We start from the raw sequence: 23,159 nt of genomic DNA, 5'->3' as shown, positions 1-23,159 counted from the left end.
ATGTCATCTCCTAAGTACTTACTGCTAGGGTCAACTCTCTTTTGGTATTTTCGCTAGTAAATATTCACTTACTTCCTAGATCGATAGTTACTAGTATAATGCTATAAATATCAAGATATAAGCAGCCATATAGTACTAAAATTGTTAGGCCCTGTCCTAGCCTAAGTACTTAATCTAGGGCTACGCTCCTTTGAAATAAATAACTAAATCAGGAACTTAAAAGCGAACAAAAGAATAAATAAAATAAACAACATATTATATTAAATATATATCCAACAAAAATAAAGAGAGGTTCATCTTAGAACTCTAACCTAAAGAGATTTAGGCCCCGTTTGGATTGACTTATTTTGAGCTTATGTGGGCTTATCTACTCCCATAACCCTTTTTAAAGGTGTTTGGGTAAATAAATAAAAACAGCTTATCATAGTTTCATAAGCTGCTTATGTCATATTTTAATAAGCCTAAATTTTCAGCTTACCCTCCGGCTTAACAAGGAGCTTATGAATTTATGTAACCTCCTTCGATTCTCTCTGGATCCACTTTTTCAAAACATATATTTTATTTTATTTTTTTGTTTTTAGAAAAAAAAACATATATTTTTATTATAATGTTAGTTATCTTTAGCGGTGCATAAGTAACAAAATTGCTATATGTTTATCTTACTAAAGTAACACACGTAACTAAGATTTCTTTTTTTGTTTTAAGGAAGATTTTTATTATTTTTTTGTTACGTAACAAAATGAAACTGAATAAAAAAAAACAAACTTAACTTGCCTTTTTTTAGTAACAAATTGTACACTAATATCTATATATATGATAAGTTTACAATCATAATTTCTCAAGTTTATTTATGCAGAGTGTTTACGCAGCATACAATTAGGTAACTTTGATTTTTTTTTTTAAGGATGAATATTGATTATACTATATATGTAATTATAATTAATATATTATAATATTATTTTTTTACATCTTGATTAATTTTATCAAAATAAATCTTGATAATTGTGGTTCGATTCTTTGATTTTTTTTTAAAATTAAAAATATTTAATATTTCGATAATTGCTTATGTAATGTCACATCCAAACACTTCAATTTATGTAAGTACTTTTTAGTGTACATATCCAAACATAAATAGTTTATCAAGTATAAGAGCTTATGATGTAAGCTCTAATGTTATAAGCCCTAATGCTATAAGCATCTATATAAGTTGTTTATCCAAACGGGGCCTTAGTTACACATGGTAACTAAAAACAAATTACCAAAGATAAAAGCATACCCTAGAAAATCAAGGAGAAGATAAAAACTCTTCTAAAGCTCTAAAGTTGTCTTCCTCTTGAACTGCCACAGTTCTGAACGAGAAATTCTGAATGAGGAAGGTTGGTATTTATAGTGAGAGTTTCTATCTGGGTTTGGGCTAAAAGTGAAGACTTTACCCAAAATAAAAGCAGGAAAAGACGCTTATACCCCGCATTTTCAGATGAATGAGGCACGTGCAAGGTTATTGATAACAATAAGTAACAAAAATTCCTTTTTGTTAGAAACAAAACAAAAAAGAAACAATATTTGTAAAATTAGGAGTGAAAAGGATTAGAGAAAAAATGATGAAAAGTGAGTAATTCGAGTGTGAAGTGGTTAGGTTAAATGGGTGAGGAAATTTTGGGTGAAAATTGGTTGAATTGGTGAAGAGAAAAATTAGTAAGAGGTGGAAAAAAGGGTTTAGATTTTTTTCGTTCAAAGTTTGAAAAGGCAATAATTTTTATAGGAAAAAGTTCGGATTTTGGATGAGAATTGTTAGGTTTCCAATTGGGTTTAGGAAAAAAGATGAGAAAAGAAGGTTGTGTGTTGAAGGAGAAGAGGTTTTTATGAAGTTTCAATGGAGGTTCTTAATAAAAGGGGTTATGAGATAAAAGTTTTAAGATGTTGAATGAGTTTTGTGCAAAGAAGGTGAAAAAGGTCACTTAGAATCACAATTCATAAGCCATAAGTTGTTTCTAAAGAATAAGGGTTTTAGGGTAAGTTGGGTAAGAGGTTTAGAGGTTGGAAAATGAAGAGAAAAACCTCACACGCTCACACGCGCCAGTATAAGTTTATTTTTTTGAAAAATTCATTTTTTTAGAGAAAGAAATATTTTCTCTAAAGGCTCTTTTTCGGTCACTAGCTTGACCATATTTCAGCAGACTAATTTTTATTTCTTTTTTCTATGATTTCCAAAAATTAATTTCCCTAATCTATTTTTCTTGCTAGGATTAATAATATTAGGGTTATTAATAGAAGGATGCTCATTCCTAATATGGCATGCATCAATAGATTCATGCCTCCGATTCTTATTAGGGTTTCTCTTGGTAGCATGTTTTTAGTCTTAGTTCTAGAGAAGTCGAAATCGGGGTGAGCATTAATAGTCATAATTGAAAATGGCCTTACAGCAAGGTAAGGCTTATCCTTAACATGTTGAATGAGATCGTACTCATTTTAGGTTACTTGGATGTTGTTATTATTAGGATTAATAGAACGCAGAGGAACTGAGTGCGCAGTTTGAGATGTTGTTAACTCGACTTCTTTAAGTTCGCTCGACTTGACACTTAAAAAAGGGTTGTGTTGTCTGTATTCAAGGATTTCTTTGATGTAGATGTGAGTTTTACAAATCTCATTGGTCAAACAATCCATTTCCTCCAAGTTCCTCTTATTTCATGCCCTAATGGCATTTCCGAACTCCTCAATATATTTATCGAGTTCAGCGTATACAGTTAGTATCGCTTCTTTCATTAACTTGTATCTGGCTTGTTCGTACTCCACTAATCGTACTCCACTAAGGGATTGGGTTCATTCCACAAGGTAATATAATAGTGGGTATCCCAACTCATGTTAAAAAGGAATAAGTAATTTAAATTGTTTAGTCGAAAATATCAACAATCCCCGACAACGGCGCCAAAAACTTGATGTGCGGATTATGCAAGTGTATCAAATCATTTACCAAGTAATAAAATGATAAGTAGAGTATCGTATCCACAACGATTTTCATTTTGTCCAAACAAGTTTTTGTAAGTTGACGATATAAAACATAAGGGTTAGAAAAGTTGCAATTTTATCTGTTTGCAACAGAGGAAGTTTATCTGTTTTGGTTGCAGAAAAGTAAGCAGGGGTTAGGATTATTCGAATCCCCCCTGTTTATATTGTTGGATAATAAGTAACAGTAATGTCGCGTTTATTTATCTTAGGTAGACTATACAAGTGATGAGGTCGTTGGAACGTTACTGACCTAATTGATTTATCCCTCCTATAGCTAACTGCACATGCTGATTGCATAGTGATCCATATGTGTGGGGTCTTGCTAATTTAAAGGTAATTGAAACATAAACTTAAATTGGCGTTCCAGTTTTTCCCACGACAATGAAGTCCAAGGTTCCATTAGGTCAACACATCTATGAATCTTAGGACACTCATAGCACACCCTCTCTACGCTTTTATTAGTAATACAAACGGTCATCCCTAATCTACGTCGACCTTACAAAGGGTTTCAAGAGAATGGTTTGATAAAGGTTTATTCTCTGGAGACGCTTGCGTACCTAATTACTAACCAGTTACATCCTAGGTTCAGTAGAGTTACTACTCAGTCTTAGTAATGCCACCTCCTATGTACTTATTGCTAGGGTCAACAATCTTTCGATATCTTTCGCTAGTTAATAATCACTTACTTCCTAGACAGATAGTTCCTAGTACAATGCTATAAATATCAAGATATAAGCAGTAAGATAGTACTAACAATGTTAGGCCTTGTCATAACCTAAGTAGCTAATCTAGGGTTACGCTCCTTTGAAATAAATAACTAAATCAAGAACTTAATAGCGAACAAAAGAATAAATAAAAGAAACAACATATTATATTAAATAAATATCCAACAAAAATAAATAGATGTTCATCTTAGAACTCTAACCTAAAAAGATTTAGTTACACATGCTAACTAAAAATAAATTATTAAAGATAAAAACATACCCGAGAAAATCAAGGAGAAGATAGAAACTCTCCTGAAGCTCCAAAGTTGCTTTACTCTTGAATTGCCACAGTTCCGAACGAGAAATTCTGAATGAGGAAGGATGGTATTTATAGTGAGAGTTTCTACTTGGGTTTGAGCTAAAATGCAGGTTTTACCCAAAAAAAAAAGCAGCACAAGACGCTTCTGCCCCACATTTTCGGATGCACGAGGCACATGCTCAGCATGCCTAGCACATGAGTGTATGACAAATTTCATGCCCTAGGTGCATGGATACTGCCCTAGGCGCATGGGGTCTTCTCCTGGGTCAAAATTCTCTGATTTTCCGTTGTTTTAGGTCTTCGTCTTCAAATAACTTGCCTTGGAACTAGGGAACAAAATTCCTCCCTATTGTAAGTCTCCTGAGGCCTCTTGATTCTTCATTATTTGTTTTCCTGAATCTTCACAATGCTGTAGATGTTATTGATTTGTCGATTTGCATGATTTCTTTGTGAATTACTTCAAAAACCCCCTAAAATTGCTATGTTCTGGGAAAACTAGAATTACAGACTCAAATATAGAAAACATTTCAAAAGTCCCGAAATCATAGGAAATTGCTCTAATACTCCTTCTTTTTGCTGCTAAATGTAACACTCCTATTTCTATTAAAGCAATTAAACATGCGAATAATACATTTATTCAAGAAATAGAGGCTACGCCACATTCAAAATTCAAAACCAATAAACATGTATATAAACCTCAACAATCGCAGCGGAATATAAACCAGAGTAATCAACATATACATGTTATGAATCAATAATTACATCAACATAGATGCATCTCAAAAATCCCAACACAAGGGCAATCTCCAAACATAACAAAATCCGAAATAAAAGGTAATCTAGACCGACACCACGAAGCCTAGATCAGAGCCGACTAAACATCTAAACACCGATATCGGAGAAAGCTCCCGATATCCACCAAGCACAAAACTCACCAAGCATCTAATCCTGCACAACGTCTACCCATCCATACAGATAGGCAGGCGGTCCATCACAGATCCACTGGGGGTAAGTATTACATTATCATAATCCAAATAACAGTTAACATGAATATTTCAATTAACATCATGCATTTGATCAATAATAATATTCTCATATATATACTTACATCAAAACTCCAATATGTCACATCAATAATCACCAATCACATGTGTCATGAACAAATATCAATTCACAGTTATTCATACACAATCACCAATCATATACATCATGAACAATCACCAATCACATTTCATGAACAATCACCAATCATATTCCATGAACATTCATCAATCACATTTCATGGACAATCATCAAACACATGTGTCAAACATCAATTCACAATTATTCACACATAATCACCAATCACATTTTCAAATATGACTCATGTCATGATATGCACTTATTGACACATAAATGCATGTGGTACCAAATCTCCAAAAGGTCGTCACCCATATCCAGATCTCAAAAGATCTCTGCCAGGCCGAAGCCCTATAACGAACAAAACATCGTATCCAGATCTCAAAAGATCTCTGCTAGACCGAAGTCCAAAACTAGATCTCAAAAGATCTCTGCCAGGCCAAAGCCCTATAACGAATAAAACATCGTATCTCAACACGACTATGATGCATGGACATGTATAAGAACTCGATAATGCGACAACACCACAATTTTCTCCACAATATATAGGACGACACCCAATTATATTGTTCATCTCCACATCATTGCATTATCAAGAAAACATGCCCGTACACAATTAAATCATAGTATTCACCATCACACCTCAACATGATTATCAATAATCAACAATGTCATTCAACATCAACTATCACATATAGTTTCACCATTTCAAACAATTCTCATATTCCAAGTAAGAGAACATACAACATCTCATGACAAATATCATATCCAACATATAATCATTCAACATCAACTATCACATATAGTTTCACCATTCAAACATTCCTTACATTCTAAGTAAGATAGCATACACATCTCATGATAAACATCATATCCAATACAATCATTCATTCACACATCTTCACTTAGTCATATAAGGATAGTCACGATAGATTATAAGGAAATTGGTTCAAAGGAAACATTTCCGACAAAAAGCTCTCAAGACAAAGTAACTTAGACATGTTAAAAGCTCTCAAACAATCTTAATCAATCATGTAGTCATGAGCTTAAGCCACTTACAAACTATTAGACATTAGTTCAAAGAATAGCTTAAGTTCGTATGAGAAAACCCAATTTCACAATCTTTCACATTCCCACCCGAAATATCATTTTTGACATGATTAAGATGTTTGACCAACCATACAAGTCTTACCTAAGTCTATAAGAGGTGTAGGTTTAACTTGTAATCCTATTTAGTTCACAAAAGTTCATTTCAACAAAATCCGACATTTCCCAAAATTCCAAGTTCCATATCATTTCTTCCATATTGCAAAAACCAATTCATTTTCAAAACAAAAACCAAGTTAGGATCAAGCTATGATACTCTTAGAAGCTTAATCATAAATTGATTGAATAAGGTTACGTGTTTGGAATCCATTGGCATGCTTAAAAGTACACAAAAACACGAAAAAACGAGGTTTCAGAATTCTGCAGAACTGACACGGTCGTGTCATCAGGGCACACGGTCGTGCTCCCTTTACAGGAGAAACTGACACGGTCGTGCCATTTAGACGCACGGTCGTGTCACTTCGCCAGTACAGCAAAATGCATTTTTACGTTTTTGCGCATAAAATCTTGTTTTCGAATCCGATTTCAGTTCCGTTTTCGCCAATGCATTCCTAACACTTAGACCATACATACCACACTTGAAAACTTGACATTTAAACATTAAAACAACTTAATCAAACTCATCCCAAAATGACTTATTTTGCAAAAGCACTTAAAAACCACTTTTACTCAAAAACCCTTTTTCTTCCCAAAACGATTTCTCTCCAAAACCAAGTGATTAAAACAGAAAATCATACCATCCTAATTCATTCTAACAACTTCCTTATCTCATTCAACATCATCAAAATCAAACTTCTTCTTTATCAACCCATTTTACAAAACCACCAACAACAACTCATTTTCTCAACAACAATCATGATATATGAACACCCAAGCCATAATTCATAATCAACAACATATCTCAGCAACAACAACATCAATTGAAACTTGATTCACACCCCAATTCAACAACAACATGTCATAAGTCATCAATTAAGCATAATTTCACAACAACCCATTTTCATACATTATCAACATGTTATTTCATCACCAACAATTCATTTATCATTCAATTAACATACTCAAACTTATCACGAAAACAAGAGCACGAAAATTAGAGATTGGGTTCATATGAATTCTCACTCAATTAAGCACTTTTTCATACAAACCAAGAAAAATTGCAAACAAACAATTATGATTATGATGAAGACTAACCCCCTTACCTTAGGTTATGATCAATTCAAACTTGAGCTTTACTTTAGCTCCTAATTCTCCAATCTTCAAGTTTTCCCCCTTTGCTAACCCTTGTTCTTCCTTTCACCCACTTTCTCTCTCTACCTCTCTCTAACTTTGTGAAATGAAATGAATGAATGAATTTCTCTCCAAGTTTAGGTTTAGGTATGCTACAACTCAATTGGGCTCAATTCTAGACCCTAGTGGGCTTAACCCATTCTAACATAACTCTAAAAAGTTTCTATACACTCAACGGTAATTACTAACAACGGTAAAATATAACCAACGGTCACTAAACGGTAAAAACTAATCACTACACTAGTAACTTAGTAAAATAAGGGTTCTCACTAAATATTAAAAATAATTCTCACCAAAATTACCATTTTACCCTTATCCGCCAAATGACCAAAATACCCTTCTAATACGGTAATCCATGTAAATGCACCCAATGACAATTAAATACACACAAGCACAAATAATCACACACAACACATAATAAAAGTAATTAAAATAAATCTACCGAAAAATCGGGCTGTTACACTAAATCCTACTGAGAATAACTGAAAAACATGCTAAGCATAACGTAAGATGACCTGTCCTCATTTATCACCAATATTACATAGGTCAAACACATGTGTATCCCATCAATAACAACACCATTACACAATATTTAACTCACTAATAATAACACCATAAACAAGATTTAACTCACTAATAGCAACACTACGAAAATATTTATCTCACCAATTAACGACACCATTATCACATTTATTCATCTAGTCAAAAAAATTATAACATATTATTTCATCTCATCAATAATAACGTTATAACATGTTATTTCATCTCACAAAATACCACATCGTTAACAAAATCATTTCATCGATAATAACACCATAACAAAAATTATAAAACATCATTCATCTCTTGATAACATCATTAAGAAACTCGTCATTCCTATAACATAATAACCTCTAAATCACCCTCACCTATATACTTTACTACATGACCTTAGTTTTCACATTCGGGGCGTAAATACAAAGAAAAATAAAAGTTCTCCAATGCTGACATGGTGGTACGACCGTGCGCCCCACATGCATGACCGTGTGCTTGTTGGCAAAAATTTGGCACGGTCCGTGCGTACCGTGCACACGACCTTGCGCACTGTACAAGGCTCGGGTTTTCTGAAATTTTTGACTCCAGAGCTCTCTAAAGCTTTAATTTTAACCCCCAAATCGCCCAAGAACTATACTCTAAGGTTACGATAACATGTTAGACACCAATTTCAAATAGATTACTCATTAACAACTATTTTTCAAAGATTAATTCATCATTTAAACACATGAATCACCACCACACCAATTCAATTTTTACTCATAACTTATTCTTAAGCACAACCTATGCACACCAACACACCCATAAACATCATCCTAAGGTTACCCTAACATTTTAACACCAAGTTTTATACAACTTACCCATTAATAACAACTCCTCAGACGATTAATTTACTATTCAAACCCTAGCCAATTATCTCACCAAGTTCAAACTTCCTCTCACAACACCAACACCTCTCACCAACACCAATTATCATCAATTTACTCCATAAATTTCTATGATAACAACACAACATCATAGGGTTTATAATAACCCCAAAATTGAGAATAAAAAGACATAACAAGATGAGGTTTAAGAACCCTCTTCTCCCTATTACAAAATTAATCTCAAGATGGATGGTTTCTCCCCCTTACCTTGATATTTATCAGTATTAATGAATTCTACGGTTGAATCTCTCCCTAGCTTTCTCTTTATGCCTCATATGTCTCCTTTCCTCCAAAGCCCTAGTTTTTCATTTGGTCTTCTCAATTTTTTTCAGTAACCCTAATTCTCTAATGCTTTTGTAGCCACTATTTTGGTTTAGTTTTCTCATATATTATTAGATAGAATTGCTATCCACACCCCTAGTCTGGTTACTATTCTTTCTGTAACTACACAACCTTGTTGTTTACACCACCCTCTGTCTAAACCACTAAAACGCTACACAACTTACTACTTACTCCTCTTTTATATCTAGTTTGACTAATGTATCTCTGTTTGCACTCTACTTTTTTATTCTTATTAAAATTGCTATTTTCTTCCTAAATATTATTTTCTCCCATTCTTTTACCAACTAGTTAACTCATCTACTTCCTCATTATTTATAATAGCTATAACCATGAATAATTTAATTTAATAATATAAAAAAAATTAATACTAATAATAACAATAATACAAATATTATCGAATAATAATACTAACAAATTAATATTAAAAATTGGGGTGTTACAGGGAAAGTGTGTGTGTCTTCACATGCTTAACATTATGGCCGAGTCAAAAGACCCTCAAAAGACACCGGATTGTCAAGAAGTTGTGCAAAGATTGCTCTTTAAATCGTTCTATCAATATACAAAGCTATAACTTCCATAACTCACAGTTGTAACTTTCTAAATTTTACAAACCTCTATTTTTACGTAGTTAATTTCTTAACCAAACTTTCCACTTGATTCTCTAAATCCTTTTTACTTACTTTATTTACTTCTGCATTTTACTATTTGGAATCATAAAATCTTATCTTCGTTATTTCGAACTTAGCATGTGTAAATACTCGGAGCTTATTCACTCCAATCCTCATGAGATCGATACTTTATTTATTTTTTATACTTATTGCGACATTGTATACTTCCATTCAATATGCATGGAAAATAACAACTGTTTTCTAAGCATCAACCACATGAATGTTATATACTTCAAGTAATGTTATTATCAGGTTCATTCCTAACGATACATGATGAAGTACATAACATACCAGATGTTGATCAAACAAAACATATTGTTATAAATGCAGAGAATCGCCTCCTATAAGGGACAACAATTGTGTTGGGGTATTTATATACAGAGTCTCGTTAACGATTGCTTCCGAGACACTCTTTAAGCATTCTAAAATAAGAAATTATTTTTTTAAAAGGTCAAATGTTTCGATTTCCGATGCAATGATTACGTATTTTTCACAAATACTTACTACTTATAGTCCTTAAAGAATACCCAGAGGGCATTCATTAACATTTCTCATACATGATCTAATATTTTTTTTAGAGATATGATCGTAATCTTGTTAATTAATTATGTCCCTCGACCTAAAGCTATACCTCTCCACCACATGCATGCTTCACTAGACTCCAAGGAACATTAATGTGTGTGCTTTCAAGAATTGGCATGAGCTAGGGGTCCTCACTAACCATTGATACGATATGATCTCTTTAGATTAAGGCGTGCGTACATTTTAAAAGTCTTGAATGTGATTTGATTTAAACCTATATTTATAAAACATTTTCATTCATAAATTCTGTTTATCTATGCATAATTTATTGGATCATCTTCTATTGGATTACGCTTATTGTGTGGTATGGTGTGAGGCTGAGAGCATTCCCATGAAATTAGGCTTTTTGTTTGTTTTTCTCATGGTCAAAAACCTCAATGAATATTTGAAGCAGTATTCTGACAATGTTGTCATCATCAAAGAAGCATGCGTGGATTGACACAAAGTACTAGACAATAGACATTGACATTGCAATTAATTTGACCCAATAAACTTACCTAAATATAGACCATAACTTGTACAACATATATTTCCTTTTTGTTCATCAAATAGTAGTACTACTAATCTTTATCTTTAGATCACAAAAATGGGAAAATTAAAAAGCTAGATGAGACTTGTAAACAAGTGGGCCAATTAACTACTAGTTTGACCAAATTGGAATACCTAATTTTGCAACGATTGATGAGAAAATAGTAAAGAACATATCCAAATTGGTTTTGTGCAACAATTGATGATTGAAGTTTTAAATTAGGCAATTGATAATTGAAGTTGTGTGGTTAGGGTTAAGGATAAAAATGTAATGGAGACAACTAACATGGCCTTATAGTGCAATAATTGAAGTTATGGTAAGGGAAGCACTTACAATGTACATCAAGGTGAAGATCCTCTGTTTTGCAAGTTTAAGAGAGATAGACATAAAAAATAGATGGTGGATCCTACCACTAAGTGAGTTCCACCATCATTAATTATATTTCATTTTTTTCAAGATTTTACGTGTCTTTATCTCTCCAAATTAAAAAAATAGAAAAACACATAAATGGAGAGGATCCAAATCAAGGTCTTCAACATTTGTTAGGGACTCACTGATAGAGCTGTCAAAACGGGCCGGCCCGTATGGGCCGGCCCGTTTCGCCCGAATAAATATAGGGCTTGGGCCTAAAATATTGAGCCCGAATTTTAATAGGGCTTTTTAGCCCGGCCCTTAAAAGCCCGGTACCCGTTAGGGCTAGCCCGTTAGCCCGCATAACAAAAAAAAATTCTATAAATTATATATATTTTTCAAATAATTATTTACTTAGTTGATTATCAAAGTAAAAAACAAAAGTGAAAATTCAATGAATTAACACAAATATAAATGTAATATAAAATTATATTTATTCATTTCATTATTTATAGTTTTAAAGATCAAATATATAAATATCTATAACCATAACATTTCTAATTTATTTAAAATCATTTTCCTCGTCGTTTTAGTTTACGACGTTTGTACGAAAATGTTTACAATTTACTTTTGTGCTAGACATTATTTAAACATATTAAAAATATTATTTATAAAAAAATTATAGTAGTGTTTTATAGTACTTTTTTAAAATAAAAAAATAAAAAAAAATAAATACGGGCCGGCCCGTTTAACCCGCAGCCCGTGTAGGGCCGGGCTCGGGTAGTATATTTCAAGCCCGTTTTGTCAACCGAGCTTTTTGCCCCGGCCCGCTAAAGCCCGAAGCCCGCCAGGGTCGGGCCGCCCGTTTTGACAGCTCTACTCACTGACATAACGTAAACCTAAGGTATTCACAATCTACATTGATTGGGAGTGAGAAATACATGACCATGCTTTTTTATTAACAAAAGAACCAGATTCCTTAGGTCAAATGCATACAACTTAAGTGGACCCATTAAAATAACCGTGGCTTCTTTTTTCTTAAATAAAATTTATATAATCTTGAAGCCTTAGTTTGGTTTGAGAGAAATAGAGAAGAGAGATAGAGAAGAGAGAAGGAGAAGAGAAGTTGGATATTTCTCTTGTTTGGTAAGAAGAGAAATTGAGAAGAGAGAAGAATAAATGGTGGGTCTCATATCTTTTTGTTTTCTCTTCAAAGGTGAGAAGAAAGAGGGAAGAGGATAAAAATGTCTAATATGCCATTGATTTTTTAATTAATCATGAGTAATCTTGTCTTATCAAGAATATTTTTGTGTTTTTAAAAATAATAACATTTCTTTCTTTTCTATTTCTCTATTCTTTCTCTTATACCAAACAATACATCAAATCTTCTCTATTTCTCATCTCTTTCTCTCTTCTCAAACTCTCTCTTGCCTATTTCTCTGTTTCCAACTTCTCTTCCAAACCAAACAAATCCGAAGAGATGATGCACAACAAAGTAAATTGGTAATGTGTGTGGATTAAAAGATAATATAAACGGTTCCTTCAAAAAAAAAAATGAAATATAAACGGTGTATATAGATTCAGATAAGATCAAGGTTTGGAAAATAAAATATCTTCTGACAAAGTTTTTTTATACTTTTTTTCACAGAAAATATTTTATTAAAAGATAATATTATCTTTAACTTTTATTTTTAACTTTTATTTAAAGGTATTTTTTTTAAGGAATTTAAAGTAATATTTGTTGATTACTATTGACTGGTACATAATCTCACCTCATCGTATTATGTTAGGATTGTGAAGCTCTGATACTTCAAAATGGATGATGTATCGTATTCTTGCTGCATGATATTTTCCGATATGTATCAGGAGAGTATCCGAAGATTAAATTTTAATTTTTTAAAAAATAATTAGTCAATACTTCCCGATACGTATCATGAAAGTATATGATAATTATCCCGATATGTATATTTAATTATATAATTTTTTTTATTAACATATCTCAGCCGTATCGTATCTTGATTTTTGAAATTTTTTTTTCTGTATCAACGTATCGATACAATATCGTATCTCGTATTCAGACTTCACACTTTATATACATTTAATATTTTCTGGATATGTAATAAAAATTTGGGTTTTAACTATATCCGGCGGTCAACTATATATCAATTATGCTTCTCAAAAGTCCGTAGTACCGCATGCTCATCATAATTCCGTGTATATGTGTTTATCTCATGTTTTTCTTTATCATTCTTCTTTTAGTCATAGCCCCAAATATTACATGTTAGGCACACATATAAAATAAAAATATAAAAAGAAAAGGATTGATGTGATATTAATTGATGTGAATATTTTATTTATCTTTTATTTATATGTGTGCCTAATTGCTTGTGCCTATGTAAGACTATCTCCTATCTCACTCTTGATTTATTTTTTATTATTATTTTCTTTTGATATTTTTTAAAAATTAAGAGAGATTGATACAGCTTGATAAAAAGAAGGATGTGAAGATTGTTCCATTCTATTTTTTAGTGAGAGAAACTTCAACTTCTCTCTAGGTTTTCTTTCTCTTTCAATCATCGAGTAGGGTGGCTTTAGGTCATTTTTGACCTAGAATCACCCCTCTGCATTTTGTTTCCTCTTTCTTTCGATTTAAATAAGTGATTTCCACATAGATCAAGTGTTTTCTTTTTTGTTTTATTCTTCGTGATTTCGTCGTCTGAGTGCGACGTTGTGTTGTTCGTCGTCCTGTACCGCGTTGTTTGATTTCGCATCTTGTTGCGGTGTTCATTTGGTTCATATTGAAAAATCAGCTTCAGTCAATCGCATCACAAATTCATTCAATGATTTGTACGTCAACGTTGCAGATCCGGAAGAAAGAATATTTTGGTGATTTAGATTTTATCATATTATTTGTAGGCAAATTATATGCTATTAACTTGGATGTTGTGAGTTTGTTCGCAGATTCACCCTTTACGTTTTTAGCGATGTTGATTCTGATGTATTCTGTCAATTTGAATGAATGAATATCGTTTTGTTTTTGTCAAAAAAAAAAAAAAGGATGTGAGAATGAAAGAAATGAGAGGATCCAAATCATAATTCCTTCAAAAACAAATTACAAAGAAGTGTTAATCAGCGTCGCTAATGCATTAATTAAGGTACTAAACATAGTAAATTCTTTTTTTTAGCAAAAAATGTAGTAAATTCTTATCAAAAAGTGATGTAATTTTTGCATTTACAAAAGTAACAGTTTGTATTTTTAAAATAATTTTTTTTAATGGATTCGCTAGCCAATATCTTGAGGATATTCATTAACAAAACTTTTCTTTTAAAAGAATTATTTAACCAATACCGTTAAGATGTTCCTTAACAAGACCTTTTTTATGATTTGAAGGCTCTTCTTCCCTTATTCTCCTTCTCCCTCCTTTATCAAGTTATGTCAATTTCTCTCAATTTTAGATAAAAGGTCAACAACGAAAAAAATCAAGTGAGAGAGAACGTAGATCAAGAAAGATATAGATGCAAATTTGAGAAGGAGAAAGTGAGGAGGAGAAGAGGATCCAATTTATTTGTTGTATATGGCTCTGATCAATATTATCATAAGCAAACCAATAACAAAAGAGTCCATCACCCCAATGCTCATTTCTACAAATGACAACATATCCTCACTTATTAGTATAGGGTTTAGGAGGGAGAAGTAATACCAAACCCTAAACCAATTACAAAAGAGTATATTACCAAAATATTCATGAAAACCAAACTTTATGTGAAAGACATCATGCATATGTTGGTTTAATTTTAGAAGATTAAAAGTGATTCTGAAGGTTGTGGAATTGATTTTATGATATTAAGATGATTTATAGGGTAATTGATTTTGTTTCTAGAATTGATTATCCTTCAAGTTATAATTTTAAGTTTTTGGTTTCTATAATCGATTTTCGTTTTGATTTTCTTGCTAAACCCTCTTTTACACAAATATGTGTTGAACCAAAAATCTTTTCGATGAATGTTTTAATGATAACAATCTTTATGAAATAAACACTAAGTTTTATGAATGGTGATCTACTGATGTTTGCACTTGAGTCTTTTCACAAAAATAGACAAGAAGTAATATCAAACCAGTAGCATCACAAACTCAAATGAAGATATATCAATTGTTTGAATCAAAAGTCTTGAGTGAAGATTCAACAAGAAGATGAACTTTATGATTAATTGATTCATCATCGTCACCACATGATTTTCAACAACGTCTTAAAGATTCAAGGAAGAAAAGACATGTCTAATTTAAAACATCTCAAAAATACTCAATGGACAAGAAACATTGTGTGCAATCACCAAGATGTATTATGAGATAAATTGCATCATTAACAAAATAATCCAAGGTTCATTAACCGAGAAGGTATTGTCATCTCATATAGAAGAGAACATTATCAACTCTGATGAAAGAATTTTCTCATGATAAGGATGGCTATTACACTTGAAATTATTCTCATCATTTCATCAAAATAATTAGAATCAACTTTGAAGAGAAACCAATCCATAAATGAATTATTCATTAAGTCATTCATTCATGATGTTGATTGGAGAATTATCAAAGAAGAAAATTCATGATCATATGCATGAAGATTCTATCATACAAGACTTAGCATGATCCAAGAATCATCCATCACTATTCAAGATATGATTTGGAGAATAGAAATCAATTACTCAAATGAATTTTGACTTTGAGAAAAGTCTTTCATGTTCCTACAAATATTAATCTGGTCATATAGAGTGAAGAAAACATCCTCATTTGATGTTTTAAAAGATAACAAAAATATTACAATTATTATTTTGTTATCCACTAATGTGTTTTGTAAGAATGTTTCAGTGAGAATGTTCTGGCGAATGTTCTGGTCACTATTACGAGACCATTATGATTTCACAAAGCAAATAAATTATTTACATCAAAAGACAAGTCATGAAAATGGAAAGCATGACATAAATTCAATACAAGAATTTTTCTTGGGCCTTAATGATTTTTTGATCCATTTGAAGCAAAACCCATGAAAAGATAAATATCTCATCAAAGGATTAAAACACATGGGAATTAAAGCATGACATCATTAAAGTGACATAACCATGAGAGCATGGTATGACATCATCATGTCACTTCTCAAATAGTTGGTTACATACCTACAACTTGCATTCACGAGTGAAGCTTCCTCCTTATGCTAGCTGAATATCTCAGAACGTTCTGGGAACATTCTACAAGTGCAAAATTTCATGCTTTCTCTCCAAGCAACTAAAGGAAGCACATGCTACATAGAAAAACGAGTCCCAACAACTATTTTATGAAGTGGTCACCAAGTTTCACATCTTCTATAAATAGAGGAACACTTGAATAGAAATATCAAGAGTTTTTAAAAAAAAGAAATCATCTTGTAACAAAAAAAAAAAAAAAACAAAGAAATCATCTCTCAAGCGAAATCATCACTACTTTAAAAACTCTTCACATACAAACAAACTCCAACACTCTCACTATATTTTTTTTTTTTTATCAATATCAAGAGTTTGTTCATCATAATCTCAAACATGAGTTGAGAAGCCTTTGAGGCTAAGAGATTAATTTTAACCATAATCCACTTTTACGTGCAAATATCACAATCTCTTAATCTATAACACACTATAGCTCATAATAGATTTGTGGATCACATATTGTGAGTGTGTTTATAGCATCATACCCTCAAACACGAGTTGAGTGTAAATCCGATCACAAACCCATCTCGTCATATAAAGGGTATCGTGTTCTCAAGTCTATTCGTAACAACCTTCCTTGTGCGAAATCAAAGAATTGAAGAAGTTTGTTGAGGTTGATAATACAAGGAAAATGGACTGATATGGTGTAATCAAGAACTTGTAGTGCTAGTCAAAAGTTTATGTTAGCAAGATACTATAGTGGATAATCTCACACGAGGTGTGGGGGACTGGAAGTAGTCGAGTTTGGTGAACCAGAATAAATCTCCTGTGTTAAAGTTACACTACATACACACACAAAATCACAATCATACTAATATTTATTAATCTCTTCAGAATATTCTGGTCCTAATTAATCACAACCAAATTAATCCAGAGTTTTCTGGTCCTAACTTAATCATTAATATTGTTTTATTATTTCAATCAATATTAATTGAACAACTGCATCCAGAACATCATGGTCCAAGATAAAACAACTGCATAAATATCTAAAGATAAACTCAAGCTTAAAATCAGCTTATAATATTGTTTTATCAATCATTCTCCATAACATTATGATCCTTGATAAAATAGTTTTCACATTTTAGTTTAATATCATTTTTCTCATTCTGTTTATATAGTCATTCTTCAGAATATTAAACAAATTAAAACTGTTATGCTTTAATTCATCTAGAACATTCTGGTTCTTGTCAAAACTATTTAAACATTTAATGTTTATTTAATCCAAAACATTTGGGACCTGTATAAATCAATTGTTATATATCTAATTCTCTAATCATGTTAGAATAACATTTACCCAGAACCTTCTTGAGTATATAAACTTATTTAAGTTGCAGGACTAAATTTTAAAAGGGTCACAATTCAAACTCCTCTTTCTTATGCTTATTTATTCCACTTCAATACATTCAAACATAAATCAATTTATATCCAACTAACCTTTATACATGATCAATTTTACATAATCAATTCACTCACAAAGTGGCTACCTTCGCTTGGCAACTGATTCAAGATAGGTTGCCTACCCAACATAATCATTTTAGGAAAATAGTTGTCGTCGACCCAGGGTGTACTAATTGTATCTTTTGTGGGATCGCAGAGGACTCGCCTGAGAACTTACTTTTATTTATGTGAGATTGTCCTTCTTGTATGGTATGTTATAGCTAGGTGGTTAAGGTGGGACTTAGTGTCACATTCATCCAATATAGGTCATTTTGAGGGTTTTATTAGGAGTTAACCTAACTATACCATGACGTTCCCTAGAGAAGAGAGTTAGAAAGCGTTAGATTTCAAACTTAAATTTCATTAACGTAATTATGGAAAAAGTACTTAGAACAGTCATGCACAGATAAAGAATTTCGGGTTGTCAATCCTAATTTTTATTTACGTATCAATTTTCAAGATTATGATACAGAGATCTCTTTTGAAAAAGCATTAAGAACAGACAAGAACTAATTTAAATTAGACACAAGAAAAGAATACTGAATGAAGACTTTATTAATTGAATCCAACAAATAAGAAGGGATTAATCTTAGAACCGTAATCAAGAGGTTTAGTTGCTCATGGAAACAAACATGATAACAAAACAATAGAGAAACATACTCTAGACAAAACAAGAGGAGGATAGAGATTCTGCCTTGAAACTTTGATGTTTGACCCTTGCCTTGAACCACTAACTTTAAGAATGAAAATAATGTGTGCAATGGCACCGTTGGTTGTGATGTTTCGGGACCGTTGGACCAAGGAGTGTGTTGGGATGAATGTTTACCGTTGATTGAGTTTACCTACAACAATAGTTTGTATGGGAGGAAATGTAGGACACCGTTGTGTTGGTAGGAATCGGGAGAAAGTGTTATGTTAGGACTGAAAGTTGTGCAGCACACTACATACAAGGTTAAGATGATTATGGAGAAGATGAAAGCATCTCAGAGTAGGAAGAAGATTTATCATGATAATTAGATGAAGGATATTGAGTTTCAAGTTGGAGATCATGTGTTTTTGAGAGTTAACCCCATAACCAGCATCAAACGTGCTTTGAAGTGTAGGAAGTTGACACCACGTTTACTTGGTCTGTTTAAGATTATCAAGAAGGTTGGAGTTGTACCGTATCGGATTTCATTGCTTCCGTCGTTGTCGAATCTTCATAGTTTTTTTTCATGTGTCTCAACATCGGAAGTATGTTTATGACCCATCATAGGTGATTCAAGTGGAGGATTTGGAAGTAAGGGATAATTTGACCATTGAGACTTGACCGATCAGTATTGAAGATCGAGAAGTTAAGAGCTTAAGAGGAAAAGAGATCGTTTTGGTGAAAGTTATTTTGGTTGGACCAACCGGTGAGAGCATTATTTGGGAATCGGAGAATCGGAAGAAGGAGTCGTATCCAGAGTTGTTTCCTTCAAGTAATTTTCGAGGACAAAAATTATGTAAGTGGGTGAGAGTTGTAACAACACATTTTTCGCTAGGTTTATTTATTTATTTATTATATGTGTTTAATTACTTGTTTGTGTGTTTGATTTGGGATTAGTAGATTATTAGACGAGAAAGGCATTTTAGGACTAAGGGCAATTTGGTCATTTGATAAGTAATAGTATTTTAGTAACCTTAAAATTGGAGGATATTCTAGTATTTTTAGTGTAGTGAGTTAAATTAACAGAGGTTGTAATAACTTGAGATAATTAATTAAGATGGTGGTGTATGACTATTTAATGGGAGGTTTTAATGAAGTAATTTAGTAATAATATTTTAATGAGATGAGAAGTTACTAAGCCCATGTTTACTAGTGTTTTTGAAAAACTACGGGTTAGTTCTGATTATTACAGCGAGGCCGAACTATAAATCTCAAGACATGTTGTGAAAAGGTTTTGATCGAAAATGGTTTGAAAAAGGTCACGAAATGCACTCAGGTTACTTAGAGATCAGGACGAGTTTTAGAGTAAAAAGGGCACTATCTCTCGACAGGTTTGAGATTGCAAGTAAAAGCAAGATAAAATTAAAGGAAAGGGTAAAAGTATAAACGCATAAACTTAAAGGAAATGTAAAATGCATTGCATTAAAAGGAAAATGGTCTACAAATCAGTTTACATACATTCTGTATAGCTCATTTTCCTATGCGTCGGTAGTTTGAGTGTTGTAGAATTTCTATAAATGATTTGCGACCCATTTTCCGACTAGGAAACTCTTATTTATACATAAAGAAAATAACTGGAAAAAGACTAATCACATGATCAACTCTTCCTCCATCTTGGACAACCGCTTGTCCCCATGTTTCCACTAAGGAAAATCGCCTTTGAGCTTGAAATCGTATCTTTCTCGCCTTGATTGCTTGACTTCAATTATGTTTTCATCCTTGTTCTGTCGAACCTTTGACCATGCGCGCTAGGCTTGCTATGTTGTCGAAATCCTCAGTTTAAAATGAGAACGCCTTCGATTCCTGCAAAGTTAAAAGTCAACTAAATGTTAACCACATTAAATGAGCCTGTCGAAATTACAGGCTATCAAACTGCCCCCCAAAAATACCATTTTCGACGGCATTCGTCAAGAAAGGAGAAGATTGGGATTTTTGAAGATGTCTTATATGCTTTTAACTCCTCAAGATGACCTTCTCGACGTGCTTCTGATCTCTATCCAAACACTCACTCCGACAATGCCCAGATGACTTGTCGCCCAATCAGCAACCGTTCCTTAATGCCAAGGTTCATCAACCTTCCACTATTTTGGGAACTTCCCTCCACGTGGCGGTTCATCAACATGTTTTGTCAAACCTTTGACCATGCGCGCAAGGATTGTTATCTTGTCGAAATCCTCAATTTAAAATGAGAAAGCCTTCGATTCCTGCAAAGTTAAAAGTCAACAAACTGTTGACCACATTAAATGAGTCTGTCGAAATTACTGGCTAAGAGATTAGGAAGCCTTCAGTATATAAGGGAGACTTCAACACCTAATTGAGTATTCAAGCCGTCATTCTAAAAAGTTTAGATTTTAGGGGTTTGAGTCTACATGTGTGCTAGGCTTGTATCATGTTGATGCAGGTTTAGTACCTTTTATTGTGAGCCTTTCTTGTATCGTTTTTGATACATGTTTAGGATTGTGTGTTGAGTTGTAAACTCTTGAGTACTACACCAAAGCTTGTAAGCAAGGTGCTAGTTGTTTGTTTGAAGGTAACTTCACCGTTTGAGTCTGTGTTCTAGTCTGATAGCTCGCAGGGGCTGTGACTGACTATAGGATAGTGAGATGGGATCTCAGATCTAGGAGTTCCTAGGTTGAAATCAATACGGGTAGGTCCTAGGTCTTTAGTGTAAACGAGGAGTTTGCTGAGAGCTGTAGAATAAGGACTACACTAGTGGATTTCCTTCCTGGCTTGGTAGCCCCTAGAGTAGGTGTGTTTGTCACCGAACTAGGTCAACAAACTCACTGTGTTCTTTACTTTCTTGTTTTTATTTCTGTTTATTTCGTGATGTTGGAACATTGAACAGAACATTATAAACGTTGAAACATCTTACAGAACATATTAAAACAAGTGCGCTAGAATTTCATCCTTGTTTTGCGACATTTTTAATGTTTTCTATAATTGAGTATGTAATTCTATTCTTCCCGAAACAAAGCAATTTTAGGGTGTTCTTGAACTAATTCACGAAGAAATAAAGCAAATCAAACAAAACAAGACATTCGATGATTTATGTGGATCTTGGGAAGTTGAAGAATAAAGATTCAAGAGGCCTTAGATGACTTTACAAAGGGAGGAACTCTGTTCCCTAGTTCCAAGACATTTTACTTTGAAGAAAACACCTCATCAGGCGAAGAAAACATGCAAAACAACACTGAAAACGCACTAAAGCGCCCAAGCACACCACAGGGGACGCTAGGCATCTCGTAGCTAATGCACTAAAGCGCCTGGAGCATGCCAGGGGATGCTAGGGGCCTCAGCCTTTGCAGGCACATGCGCCACGTGCATGCTCCTAAGCATTTGTGCCCCGCATTTTCAGATGCACGAGGCACATTGCTAGTGTGGCTAGCGTATGAGAGAGAGAGAGAGAGAGAGAGAGGACAAAGCCATGCCCTAGGCGCATGAACAGTTCCCTAGGTGCATGCCATCCTTTCCTTGGCCCAAATTCTTTGATTTTCCATCGTTTTAGGTCTTCGTCTTCAAATAACTTGCCTCAGTACTTGGGAACATAATTCATCCCATTTGTAAGTCTTCTGAGGCCTCTTGAATCTTCATTCTTTGTTTATTGAATCTTCACAATTCTTCAGATATTATTAATTTGCCAATTTGCATGATTTCTTCGTGAATTACTTCAAACCCCCCTAAAATTGCTATGTTTTGAGAAAACTAGAATTACAGACTCAAATATAGAAAACATTACAAGAGTCCCGAAATCATAGGCAATTGTTCTAATACTCTTCCTTTTTGCTGCTAAAACCTAATTAAAATAACTGAAAAACATGCTAAGAATAACGTAAGTCGAAATGGTGGTATCACCATATTTGAGTGGTCTCAGCACCATAACAGAGTGGTAACAATATCATATTAAAGTGGTTTCAATATTAAAGAGTGGTCTTAGTACAATATTTGAGGATGTAAATCTCGAACGGTTTTCTACAATAGTTAACCGCACAGTTGTAGATAAGCTTGTTTTATCTTGGAGGCGACGTGATTGATATTCTGCCTTGCACAACTTTGGGCAGTGCCACGAAACGTCTTAAAGAGAGCGACCTGGTCGTGACTCAACCTAGTAACAACTTCGGTAGATATTCTTTTTCAAAAAAGAATTTAAAAGTCCAAATACAACAATTTAGAAATCCAAAAACAACACTTACTAAACTTTGGTTTACAAATATAACAATGTAATGTGATATAGATAATACGCTAAAATATGGTTTTGGTCCCTGCAAATATGCCTCGTTTTGGTTTTAGTCTCTGTAAAAAAAAATTGTTGTTTTTGGTCCCTA

This window comes from Medicago truncatula, chromosome 8 (genome assembly GCF_003473485.1).
Source record: "Medicago truncatula cultivar Jemalong A17 chromosome 8, MtrunA17r5.0-ANR, whole genome shotgun sequence".
In the NCBI taxonomy this organism is placed as follows: Eukaryota; Viridiplantae; Streptophyta; class Magnoliopsida; order Fabales; family Fabaceae; genus Medicago; species Medicago truncatula.
The sequence above is the reverse complement of the archived record's forward strand: the minus strand, read 5'-3'. Positions refer to the sequence as shown.